The following is a 14042-nucleotide window of genomic DNA, read 5'->3' on the forward strand; positions in this document are numbered from 1 at the left end:
AACCAGATGAAGGCGGAGCTGAAGCCGGACCAAACGAAGACGAGGCAGGGCCAGACGAAGGCGGAGCCGGACCAGATGAAGGCCAAAACCAGTCCAAAAACACAAGAAAACAGTCCACGAACACAGGAAAACAGATCAAAAACAAAACCAAACTAGAGCTCAACAAGAGTCTAAGAAAAGTTCAGGGGGTCGACAACACAAGGACCAAGACAGTTCTGGAGGCCGGCCGTGCACACGGCAACGGCGGCGACGGGCAAACAGTTCTGGAGGCCGACCGTGCACACGGCAACGGTGGTGATGGGCAAACAGTTCTGGAGGCCGACCACTTGGAAGGCAGTGGCGGCCACTGAGCAGGTCCGGAGGTCGGCCGCGATGCCAGCGGCGGCGACGAACTCTTTCCGGAGGCCGTCCCCGAAGGCCATGATGCCAACTTAGAGGCCCGGAAAACGGCCGGCAGAGGCGAGGCAGAACGGGTCGAGCTGGCTCTGATGGCGGTGTGGCAACCGCAGGACCAGACGAGGCAGGACCAGACGAAGACGAGGCAGGACCAGACGAAGGCGGAGCTGAAGCCAAACCAGATGAAGGCGGAGCTGAAGCCGGACCAAACGAAGACGAGGCAGGGCCAGACGAAGGCGGAGCCGGACCAGATGAAGGCACGGAGGCTGGACCAGGCGTGGATGAAGGCACGGCAGCGGGACGGCTGCGGAACCAGACAGTGGTGATGCTGCAGGCAGTGATGCTGCAGGAGGTGATGTGGATGCAGGCAACGGTGTAGAAGCCACAGGGGATGATTCAGCAGGTGGTGGCTAAACAAACTTCCCCGGACCGTCAGCAGACGTGAGGATGTGCTTGCTGGGTCCTCCAGGACCCCCAGCAGACGAGGCATGGTGCTGGGTGGGCTCCTCAGACCCACCATCTGACTTGGCTTGAGGCTGGACGGGCAACTCGGGCCCCCCAGCTGACGACAGTTGAGGCTGGCTGGGTTCTCCCGAACCCCCAGCAGACGACACTTGAGGCTGGCTGGGCTCCTCAGGCCCTCCAGCCGACGAGGCAGGATGCTGGCTGGGTTCACCTGAACCCCCAGCTAACATGGCTTGAGACTGGACGGGCCCCTCTGGCCCTCCAGTGGAAACAGACACTGAAGCAGCAGGCACGGAGACCTCTGCCAGTGTGGACACTGGCTGGGACTGAGCAGCACAGTGGCTAGACTCAGGCAGCAACAGTGGGATGCAGTCCTCAGAGGGCTGAAAGTGTTCCCCAATACACTCAGCAGAGGACGGAGGCGGACGGGTGAACTCACTTGAACTCTCAGGGGGTGCTGAGAGCTGAGACTGTTCTGGTGAGTTCTCCGGTGAGGCTGCTGGCGCTGGCGTCTTGACCTCTAGGGGTCCAGAGTTGGCTGGTGACTGACACCCAGCCTCTGGGGAGGCCCTAGAGGGAGCAACTGTCTCTGACATGGCCAGCTTAAGAGAACCAGCAGATATTGTGGTGAAGTGTGTTCCCTGCTTTGAATGAGATAGTGAGGATGGTGGCTGAGTAAACGAGCGGACAGACAGCTGAACTGGTGGCGACAGAGCAATAGGCAGCGAAGCGGCTACAGAGTGACCTACAGGTAGCGGAGACGACTGTAGTGGAGTTGTAATAAGTGGTGGAGTGGGTGACTGAACTGAGGGCAGCGCGGCTGCAAACTGAACTGAGGGCAGCGCGGCTGCTGACTGAACTGAGGGCAGCGCGGCTGCTGACTGAACTGAGGGCAGCATTACAGGCCTGGCATTTGACTGGGATGGAAGTGAGGATGGGACAATGGAGCGGACACGGTCATAAACATGGAACGAGGGTTCAGAACAGGCAGTCTTAGAAGCTATGGCCATGGGTGAGAAATCATTGTTATCCTCAGTAGAAACACAAAAAATTGCGGTAGCGGCGGGGGGGTGTAGGTGAAGCTCGTGGAGAACGAAACTCTGCACGAGCGGATGCAGAGAGTCCAATAGCCAGGGATAACCGGAAATAAGGTGTTGTAGGTTGGCTTCCACAGTGTAAAGAGAGGCGTCTCCCTCATGCTCTAACCACTGGTTAATTAATCTAGAAGCAGAGTCAATAACGGCCTCCCGAAGCTCCCTGGGTGGACTGAATGCCGCTGGATCCATAGCTGGCTGGTGCGTATTGTCACGGCGAGTGAGATAAGCCGTATAAAAATAATAAATGAGGATCAATCGCAGGCAGTAGTGGAGGAGTGAAGGTGGTTTATTGGACACGAAATAAATATAGACAAACAGCAAATGGAGCACAAACTAAACTAGACTGGAGACAACTAAACTACTGAATACGAACCGGAACTCAAACATGAAGCAAGGTGGACGACGGTACAAGATGGTGACGGCAGGGAACACACGGATGAAACATGGTGGAAAACACAGACAGACCAGCAACTACAATGACAGAGGACACGACTTAAATACACACAGAGAAACACAGGGGAATTACACACAGGTGGTGGACACAGCTGGGAATAATCAACAAGACGAGACAGAGGTAAAACTGAACACACTCACATGGGACGCAGACCTTCACAATAAAACAGGAAACGAGAACACTACACCAAGACGCAGACCTGACACAGAGACAGACAGAATGACACATGGAACCTGAACTAAACTAAACGTGAGATACAACCGAGAACAAATCCTTAAACATGAATAAACAGAAACATAGAATTCTAATAATAATAATAATAATAATACTCATAGCGCCCAAAACCACAACAAACATTCAAAAATAAACTAATCAATCAAAACTCAAAATACTGGGTCGAAACTGACCCAGAACCATGACACTCCCAACTGTTTAAATAAAGTATGGGGGCAGTGTCCTGACATAGGCATTGCCTCTGATTTATCCCAGTTGACGCGATACCCTGAAAGCAGCGTAAAGCTTTCTATACATTCTAATAGGGCTGGAATTGACTTCCCAGGCTGGGTCATAAGTAACAACACATCATCTGTATATAATAGAAGCTTATGTTGACTATTACCCATCGAAATTTCAAATATATTTACATTATTTCTCAGTTTTTGTGCCAAAGGCTCTATAGCAATTACAAAAAGACCGGGGCTAAGGGGACAACCCATTTTTGTGGATCTCAGTAAAAGGAATAGGTCTGATATGAGCCCATTCGTCAATACTCGCGCTGAAGGCGAATCATATAATATCTTTATCCACCTAATAAAATTGTCACCAAAACCAAACTTTTCTAATGTCTTAAACAGATAATCCCACTCAACACAATCAAAAGCTTGTGCAGCATCCAGCGATAGGGCCACTGTTGGATATACTGAATCATATACATAATTTTGCAAATTAACCAACCGCCTAATATTATCTGAACCATAGCGGTTTGGAACAAAACCAGATTGGTCTGCATGAATTATTTTCGCCATTACTACTTTTAATCGACCCGCTAAGACCTTTGCCAAGATTTTTTGGTCAGAATTCAGCAAAGATATGGGGCGGTAACCACTTGGGTCTAAAGGGTCTTTCCCAGTTTTAAGAATAAATGTTATAAGTCCAGAGTGCATTGACTGAGGTAATGAGCCTACTCTGAACGCCTCATTATAAACATCGAGCAACAGGGGACTTAACATATCCTCAAATGCTCTATCCACAGTATTTCTGATTTCGCGCCATTACCCCGATTCATAGCGGAAGCCGGTTTTTTACTTCCGCTTGCGCTGTTGTTGACAGTTGCGGGGTTACACCTTCACTGTTGATAAAGATTTCTCTCACTGCAGTTTGTTTTACCTGGAGTAAATGGCAACACATCGAAGGTGGATACACAGTAAAGATGTTTTAAAAAGCAGCGAGGACAGTTCAGTTGCAGTGCCTCACCCGTCACTTCTCACGGAGTGGGTAGATGACATGAAACTATGGCCCGATGTTAGCTACATCGACATTATTAATTACCTTGTATTTTCCGAAGGCGTTGATGGCGAGGAATTACGTAATTACAAGAGCACCGAGGCGTATAATTACCTGCACAGCAACAAAATTGATAAAGTACTGCTCAACAAACAAGGCGACTTTATTTTTCTTAAAGCAGCTGTAGAGCCGAGCCAGAGTATTAATCAAGCGAAACACTTAGCATGGGCAATGCTAAGAGAAAGTGGAGTAGTGGAGACAGTCGGCTGTTCCTGTATCGCCGGATTAGGGAGATCATGTAGCCATGCGGCTGCTATTCTGTGGAAGGTATATCACTTATCTGGATATCACAATGTTTAAATCACTGAAACAGAAACACTGGACTGGTCAAAGGCTGTGATTAAGGAGTCACGCTACTGCCATCTAGCCAAGTATTACGTGGAGCACTGTTTACATGTGAAAGCCACTCGTTAACTTTGTGTGGGCTGTATGCTGTACAATCACATGAAGATAAAATATAAAAAAAATAAAAGACTGAACATTAAGGTCAAATTTACAAGACAAGAAAAACTATAGTTATAAGAAGTGACACAGAGTAGTATAATACATGTTTGTTTATATATATGTATATTTGTACACACACACACTACTTTGAAAAAAATTAGACTGTGGATGTATATTTCTGCATCAAAAAGTAACTGACTATTAATATGAAATGGATAATATGGGTGACTTTGCCAGTGTTTATATCTGTTTTGGATATGATTCAGGTGTATTGACCCAGGGTCATATCTATAACATGCAGGACACCAACCGTGTACTGCTTTTGTTAGTGTAAACTTCCTCGTTATGTTAAATCTTGAGTATTGACAGTGAGAAAAAACTATTAATGTTTGTTACAGGTGCAGAATGCTGCGATCAGTGGAAAGACAGGGCTTGCGTGTACAGACGAGCAGCGCAGGTGGAATGCAGGGACAGCAAAGAACCTTGAACCTAAACGTCTAAGCCAGATAAACTTCAGACATCACAGGGCAGAGCAGCAGTACGATGTGAACTCCCGGACTGCAGTGACACAATCTCTCCCTAACACACCATATCACCTTACACATCAAGACTTTATTGACAGTGTTAGCAAAGCACCAGTGAAGCCACTTTTCCTCCTCAAGAACACATTAATTGGAAAGTGTTACAATGCCTCGCCATCTGCAGGTCCTCACCGCAACAGTAAAGTTGATGAGCAATTTTTTCAGCCACACCAAGCACACAGTTACAAACTAAGCTGTAATCCATGCAGGGCATTCTACCAGGCATACATTCAAGTTTCTGAAGAGCAAGCAGAACAATTACAAGAAGAAACAAAAGAGCAAAGTGCATCTGATTTGTGGCACAACTGCAGGAAAATCAGACTTACAGCAAGCTCTGCTAAAAAAGTTCCAGTACGTGCCACCACAAAAAATGACAAATTTTTATCTGAGCACATGTACCCTTCCTTTCGTGGGAATTATGAAACAAACTATGGTAAAGAAAATGAAGTTAAAGCTTGTCATCAGCTGAAAGAACAGGGTATGAACATCCTTCACATGGGTAGTGTTATCAGCATCCAGGAGCCATGGCTCTCTGCGAGTCCTGACGGGGTCATTGACTCAGATGTGCTTCTAGAAATAAAATGTCCTGTGCAGACTTATCCTTCACTCACGGAGCAGCTTACCCAGAAATGCAGCGATATCAAACTGGTAGATGGAGAACTGCAGCTGCAGAAAACTGGCAGCAGAGGCTATTACATGCAAGTGCAACTTACAATGTTTTGCACAGGGCTCAAGACTGCCACACTTGTGATCTGGACACCTACTGAGCATGTTTCATTTACAGTGCAATATGATGAAGCATTTGTAAAGGAACAAGTAAAACGCTTGAGAGGGTTTTACTTCTCATATTTCTTACCTCGACTTGTAGAGGAGTATGCAGCAGGACGGTTTCAGTTAAATGAGAGATACTTGAAGATAATGGGCAAGCTTTAATACATGTTACAACTATAAATGGGACAGTCAGACACCAACATGTCTGCAGAGTTTGGTCTCTGTCTTGTGAATGAAAGGAGACATTCAATATGAAATCTGTTAAATATTTCAATACAACTAAAATGTACGTAGTTGTAACATATGGTGGGAAATGAATGACAAACTGACAACATTAAATGTTGTGAATAGTTCTGTATTTCTGTAATCTTCCAACACAAAAAAATGTCAAGAATGCACAACTAATTATTGTAGATTTGAGAAAAACATTTTTTTTTCATTTAAGAAATTTATCACATTGTGGTTGAATAAAAAAGTAATAATTGTTCAATTGATTGATTGCAATTGTTTTATATATACACATACATACATACATACATACATACGCACACACACACTGTATCACATAACCTTTCATCTAGAACACAAGATAAAAAAGTGAGACCTGGAATTATTTACTCTCTACATATATGTACATCAAATTTTAAAATAATTACATTACACTATGCAACTTTATGTCCTGAGTAACCATCTTAATATCCCCGAGTCCACAATTGTTCATAACATACACAATTATTGTGTATCACGAATGAGATCCTCTCTTAAGTTCACTAGAGCAGCACATATTCTCAGTATCTTGTCTACTTTAGGAGCCATGCTTATAGGAACAATTTGTGAAAGTATTTTGTAGACTTTCAAGCGTCTGATTGCTCTTTCAACATGGATTCTTACATTTGCAATCCGACGTGTGTATGTTACCTGTTCCTCAGTTAGCTGTCTACGTTTTTTTGTGAAAGCGGGTATTACTAATCTAACTTTTCTCTCAAAGAGTAAGTCTTTAATTGTAAAACCTCTATCTGCCATGACTTCATCACCAGGTTTTAGGTATGTTAATATTCCAGAGTCCATTGTGATAAATTTGTCACTACATCGGCCGCCATATGCCGCAGACACAAACATGATTAGTCCACATGGTGCAACAGCAACCAAATATTTGACTGTGTTGTGTGAATAATAATGGCTGTATGATTCCCCTCTTGAGCCCAGATTTCTGGGTTTCTGTAAAAGGGTCTCACTGCAGTCTATAATGCATGTACTATTTGGAAAGTTCTTCTTGAAGGCTTCAGGCATAGTTGCTTGAATAGTTTCTTTTGGCAGCCATGGAATTAATGGTCGGAGAACTTCCTCCAGCTTGTCTAACCAGTGTGAGATGATCTTGCTGGCCATGCTTTGTGATATATGAAACTGGCGGCTTAGGTCACCTATTACACGGTTACTCTTTAATTTCATAAGTGTCATGAGGACTTGATCTCGGACAGGCATGGTAAATTCATTGTTGTCATATCCTTCCAGTGTCGACACAAGTGTGTTAAATGTTTCTAAGGCTATCCCAGTGTACAGCAAAGCGTCTGCATCATTTTGAAGAATGAAATATGCAACTTCATCACACTGAGTCATCTTATCCTGCACATCTTTTCTGCGAGACCTGTTGCAGTATTGATGGTCTTGTTGCGAAGGATCCTCCCACTGTGTGTGGACTGAGTGCAGATGTGGCTCAGGGGGTTGTGTGGAGATGCTGGCCTGGTCTAATTCCACTGAACGTAACACTGTGGAGTCTGAATAAGACAAAAATATGATCAGATGTACAGTCAAACTGTTAGCATAAGAGAAACTGTAAAGTGTCACTTAGCTTATTATATTTGAGTGAAATTTCTCATTCTACATTTTTTCACACAAATGCAAAATCATAAATGTCAACATAAAATGTTCCTAAGTCCCCTAAAAATTTGTCACAATTTTATTCAATTAATGTGATTAGATTTTATTTTACATTCTAAAAAAAAGTCACAACTGTTGGTATTTTTGCAAAGGTTGCCTTTAACTTTTTTACTTGAGTTTTCTCGACTTGAAAAAACATGTTCTTTATAAACACAAACCTAAGACTTTTACAGCCCTTGGAGCTAATCTTTTGGCATTACTATTATTATTATAAACTTTCGTTAAAATTTAGACTTTGCTGCTAATAACCAGCTAGTGCTGATACTAACGCCATTCACCATAGGCTATTATTTAGTAAAAGTAAAGAATTGCGTGTTTAAAATGCGAAACGGTGGCAAACCACATTTACACTTTCACTTACCGGGTACAGATTCTGTGTTTTTGTTCGTATTACTGGAAGCTGTCACACTCAAAGTGGTCCGAGTGAGCCTTCTTCTTTTCTTCGGTGGGGGTCGGTCATAGCCCAGATAAAGCTCCGGGTCGGGGTGTAGCTCTGTGGGCTTTTTATCGATAAAATGAAAGGAGCAAACATAAACTCTCTTTGGAGGGTGTTTGAGTCTTAAAGCTGCCAGCCACGCCAGTTTCCGATCCTCCTTCCGCGGCATAGAGTGCAGTGCGTAGGGCGGTGGGCACGGACAGGCCTTTCTAAGTTGTTGATGCTCAAGGCAAAATGTTTCTAATGCGTTTTTCAGTTTTCTTGAATTATTGTGGCAGCCGACGACAGCACACGTTGAACCCGAGCTCATCTTCGAACAGGTAAAGCCACTTATTACCGCACAAAGTAACTGATTTTGTTGTTAGCAACGACTGAACGCTGGGTCTCGCTTTGAGTAACCGGAAGTATAAAACCGGGCAACGGAAGTAGTGGTCTGTCATGGCAGCCTACGTACGCTCTTACAGAAACCTGTGGATAGAAATCCAATGGTAACCCTGGAGCTTTATTAAGTGGCATACTGTTAATTGCACGGGTAATCTCCTCCACTGTAATTGGAGCATCTATAATCTGCTGGTCAGTGTAGAAAGCTGTGGCAGGTTTAAATCAGTAAAGAATGCTTCGAATTTCTGTTCATCTAAACTCCCTTGTGTAGAATAAAGATTATTGTAAAAGGCCCTGAATCCATCATTTATATGTCTAAAAGAAGTTAAAATAACCCCATCTGATTGTCGTATGCCTGGGATATGGTTCATACTGTCTTTCTGTTTAAGACGGTATGCTAATAAACGACTCGGCTTTTCTCCCATTTCCCAATATGCTTGATTAATGCGAAATAAAGCGTATTCTGCCTTTCTGTTGTACAGTACATTCAACTTATATTTAACTTTAACAATTTTATTCAACGTAACTCTGTCTTTTGTATGGGAATGTACTGCCTCAAGTGCCTTTAATTTGGCTTCTAACGTAATGATATTCTTGTTAGCTGCCTTCTTTTTAAAGGAAGCGTAAGAAATTGTCCTCCGCCTTAAGTATGCCTTCATAGCATCTGTCAATGGAAAATTGTATTTAGTAGTCAGTATAATCTTTTAGTGATATAAGTTTGCATATGGTAGAATACTGCTTGTAGTTATTTGTATTAGGAAATATTTAACCATGTATGCTTAGAGGCATATAATTAATTGTGTAGTGACAGGATGTGTGATCTCTAACAGGCTGCAGGCTTGGTGTGCACCCCAGGAATGCACCCCCACGTCCTGGGAGCATGAGAGGTTGCACCTTGTTTTATTGTTTTAACATAGCTATGTCTGTTTTAGTCTAAGTGCCTTTTGTTTAGATGAACTGCTGGACTTCCCCACCGTGTTATCTAGGGTGAACCATCTAGGGTGGGGGAGACTACCCTCTTTGTGACCAAGGATGTACCTTTTGTGCTTTTATGTATATGACCCTTTGACAAGCAGTAACACACACACACACACACACACACACACACACACACACACACTGAAGTATAAAATAAAGACAAGGGCAAAGCTCAGCGCGAGTCTCAGTCTGGAGGCTGCCCTTGCTAGCAAGAAGTTCTGTGTGTTTCTCTTCTCTGAGTCTTTACTGAAGAAGTGTTTTAGAATATTTTCCCTAACAGCATCCCACCAAGTAGCCAATGTAGTGTCCTCTCGATTATTTGTCTGTTTGTAAAATTGTATTTCATCGCTTATCAATTTAATAAACCCAGAGTCTTTAATTAAGGACACATTTAAATGCCATCTGCGGCTTTGAGGAATCTGTAAAATATTTCCAAGACATAGAAAAATTGGCACATGGTCCGAGAATACTATATTAGATTAGATTAGATTAGATAGAACTTTATTAATCCCTCGGGTGGGTTCCTCTGGGAAATTCGATTTCCAAAAAAAGCACAGCACCGACAGAAGTTACAGAGTTACAGAATATTATATATATATATATATAAATATATAATACACACACACACACACACACACATATATATAAATACAGAGACAATATAAATAAAATATACGAAGGGGATAAATAGAATAAATAGGAATAAAAATAAAAATACAAGTGAATTGCACATTTCAAGTATTGAGTCTATTGCACCGTTGACTATTTACAAAAGTATTGCACAAAAGGTATTGCACAGTGAGGTGAAGAGGCACTACAGCTTAGTTACCAATACTTGAATCTATAGAGTTATTCACTAAGGCTTCAGAAATAAGAAAGTAGTCGATTCTAGTATAAACATTATGAGGCGGAGAGTAAAAGGAATATTCCCTGCCTTCTGGATGCATTGTCCGCCAAATATCATTCAGACCTAAACCTGAGGTCATCTGCCTTATGGCAACTACAGATTTACCCTCTGTGCCTCTCCTAGGAAGTGATCTATCTAGGTCTTGATCCAGTATTTGATTAAAATCTCTTCCTACCACTATTTGTGCACCTTCTAATTCCAAAAGATACTGTGACAGGTTGTGAAAAAAGGCGAGTATGTCCGCATTAGGTGCATAGATATTACATAAAATTATTGGTGTGTCCAGTAGTTGTCCATAAACCAATATAAATCTACCTTCCTTATCTGTTATTACTTTTGTTTCAGTAAAGCTAACTGCTTTATGAATCAGAACCGACACTCCCCTACTTTTACCAGTTCCAGGACTGGAAAAGACTTTACCTACCCAGGAACATTTAAGTTTTAAGGCTTCTGACTTACACGTGTGCATTTCTTGAATAAAGGCTATATCAACTCTTGATAATGTAACACACGATACTTTACCACTACTGAATGTAGAGAAAGTTAGGATCTTAGGCTTATGGTGTCTAGGAATCGACTAAGGCGCGAATGACACACAGCTAAAAGAACAGTCAACATTTATTCAAAACAAACCAAAAACAGTCATTCAACAGTTCACAACAGTTCCAATTGTCCATATTTGTCAGTCTGTGTATTCAGTTTTAGAGTTCAGTGTTCAGAGTTCTTTTCAGTCTTTTCAGTTCAGGTGTGTGAGTATAGTGTTAATGTTAGTAGTACTACCCGGGTAGTGTATTGTTCTGAGATCTCATAAGCTTATCTGTCAAGAAGCAACGCAGTTGTCACTTTAAGTAGGCTGGAAATCTTTCCTGCATCGCAGCTGGGGATCCGGAATCCTGGCTCGCAACTTTAGACTCCAACAAAAAAACCAACCTGCACAGGGCAGTGAACATATTTTACATGAATATCATATAACAACTTAATCAACACTAGTGACCAAATGTCTCTCACTCTTTGTATATAACGACTTAATGCAATCAATAATAAAATTAATCAAAGAGCCTTAAAACAATTTCCACATCATACAAATTTAACTCAAATCTCATATTTTGTGAACAGCAGTCACATCAATCCAATGAATTGAGAGAATGTACATTACTGATGCACGAGGAAAGTGCAAAACGTGGTCGCAGTACTATTTAGCCAAAGACTGCTCATATTTATCATCTCATTACAATAAATAAAACTTACCTACTAGCTTCCAAAGAAATATTTCCGATTGGTTTAAAACATTCACAAGTGAAGAAATAAAAAGATAATACAGCACTTAAAAGGAACACATGAAATTTACATTATACTAAGCTAATGATTAGCTGACGATTAGCTTGCTATGCTAGCGCAGTTAGTCAACTCACCGGAAATGAACAAAAAACACAAAAACAGAGGTACATCAGCATCAACAAGCGGAAAAGTAAAATCCAATTTGTGTCTTCACACACAACCTTTTTCTTGAACAAGGATTAAAGAAAAACTCGGTGAGTAGCTCCGACCAGCATACGTAGCCTTAGCGCTATTCTCCTTCTCTACAGTTCTCAACTCAAGTTCACAAGCACTAAACAATCTCATAGTGCCACCTACTGACATTCTTTGGGAACAGCAGTTCATTTTCATGAGGCAAATTTTAGGTGGGTTACAATAACTTTAGATATGTTAATATTTTCTTCCTCTTAATCCCGTTATTCAACCCCTTAACATTCCAGCTGGCTATTTTGAAATCTGTCTGTCTATCCATCTTATATGTTGTCTCCTTGACCTGGAGACAACATATAAGATGACACCACCATGGACCTCAACCTGCAGGCTTTGTGTTACCTGTTTCTTTATACAGGAGCATGTAGGGGTGGACTGCCTTTTTATTTGATTACCCTTTTCTCATGTTTTTCTTAGTTAGGGACATTTTGGGGGACGTTATACTCTTACTTGTTAAACACATGCTCCCATCCACTCTCTTGGTCCAGAAGCTCCATAATCCAAGTGTCCCAACTCAGGTCTGATGGCATTTTTTCAGTGGTGTTTTTAACCTCTTGGGAACTTTCACTACATTCCTTACTTGATGCAGAAAGAAGAAACGAGTCAGGGATGCATAGCAAGCACAACAAGACACCAGCAGCCCAGACCTTTCACCAACTGAAGACATTTGCAGCACCATAAAACATGACAGAGAAGAGCTGGGACTATGTGAAAGGGTGAAGTGCTGCAGTCAAGTTGCAATGGTCCTATCTTTTATACAGTCTATGGTTCACTCTATTAAGATGTGATTATTTCCAAGGTCCATTTAGTTTTAGTTAGCTGAAGCTAAACCAGAAGTTAAAACGAGATGGTGAAAAACATTTTTAGTTAATGTTACGACTGTTGTCGTAATGTTGTCTCATATGTAAATCTGAGTGTGCAGGTGCCTTTCCGTGATTGGTGCATCCATGGGACGGCCCATACAGATTGGCTAATGACCTGGAGACAACATATAAGATGACACCGCCATGGACCTCAACCTGCAGGCTTTGTGTTACCCGTCTCTTTATACAGGAGCATGTAGGGGTGGACTGCCTTTTTATTTGATTACCCTTTTCTCATGTTTTTCTTAGTTAGGGAGATAAGACATTGTCATTTGGTTTTATTCTTTTCATAAATAAGTTTTGTACATCCTTTAGATACGGTCCCTTTTGTTTGTTGTTTTGGGGTCCACCCCGAAGCTATAGTTCGCTCCTTTCCTTTGTTAGAATTTAATCACTGTGAAAAAAAATCACCATCAAAATTGTACTGGTTGTGTGATGTGCTGCTTGGGGTCAGACAGGGGTGGATCACCCTTATATTATGGTCTGGCCACCCTTAGAAAGGCCATAACACTAAAATGAAAATTAAAACTAGACTTATAACTGGCTGGTGTCCTTACCAGTGACCTTGGGTCTGAACTGTGGGCTCCTCTTTCCAGGTGTTCGTACTGCCTGAGTGGGACCAAGATGTGCTGTCTTGCCTCTTTTGGGTTTTCTGCATGTTTCTGGCTCAACATGCAAGTATCCACTTCTTGACGTTCGCTGTTGGTTGCAGCCACTTGAGGTTTTTGGGCTCATTTGGGTTCTCAACACTGGGTGACTTTGATGGGAGTGAAAGCATCCTCACAACATAAATCACCACACTACCTGCTTTTGTTTCAGATTTTTTCTTTATCCTTGTTAACATGTTTGGGTACTGGGTTTACCTGTAATGCATTTTGTGCTCCAAAAGCTGTTATTTTGTGCAGCTGTGCTCCAAAAGCTGTTAGCATGACCTTTTTTATCATTAGATTGTGCCACACCAGCATCTGAGAGAAAAGCTTTGAGTTTGATTTTGTGTTTGTGTTTTGCAGGCACTCAGGAGAATAAGTCATGATGTTTCTTGTGTTTGTCATGTTAGTATCTCAGTGCTTGTCAATCACCAGTCAACAGTGTCACCACTGTGAACAACATCCTTCGACTGTTCGAGCCAAAACCTTGGAGAAGTCCCTGCAGCCGCTTCAAAACTCATCACTGAGCTCGATCTCTCTTTTAACACGCTGGAGACAACAATGAAAGATGACTTTCTTTCATATGCTGCTTTG

General features: G+C 42.2%; 1 long non-coding RNA gene across 1 annotated transcript; it reads left to right on the forward strand.

Moving 5' to 3' along the window:
• The first annotated feature begins 3673 nt into the window (after positions 1-3673).
• On the forward strand, positions 3674-6261 carry LOC146683463 (uncharacterized). The gene is made up of 2 exons (XR_014917374.1): positions 3674-4242; positions 4818-6261. It is a non-coding gene; the product is annotated as an uncharacterized LOC146683463 (long non-coding RNA).
• The last annotated feature ends 7781 nt before the right edge of the window (positions 6262-14042 follow it).

This window comes from Copadichromis virginalis, linkage group LG22, assembly GCF_057382275.1.
Source record: "Copadichromis virginalis isolate Kocher_CV1m ecotype Utaka linkage group LG22, C_Virginalis_male_GT1.1, whole genome shotgun sequence".
In the NCBI taxonomy this organism is placed as follows: Eukaryota; Metazoa; Chordata; class Actinopteri; order Cichliformes; family Cichlidae; genus Copadichromis; species Copadichromis virginalis.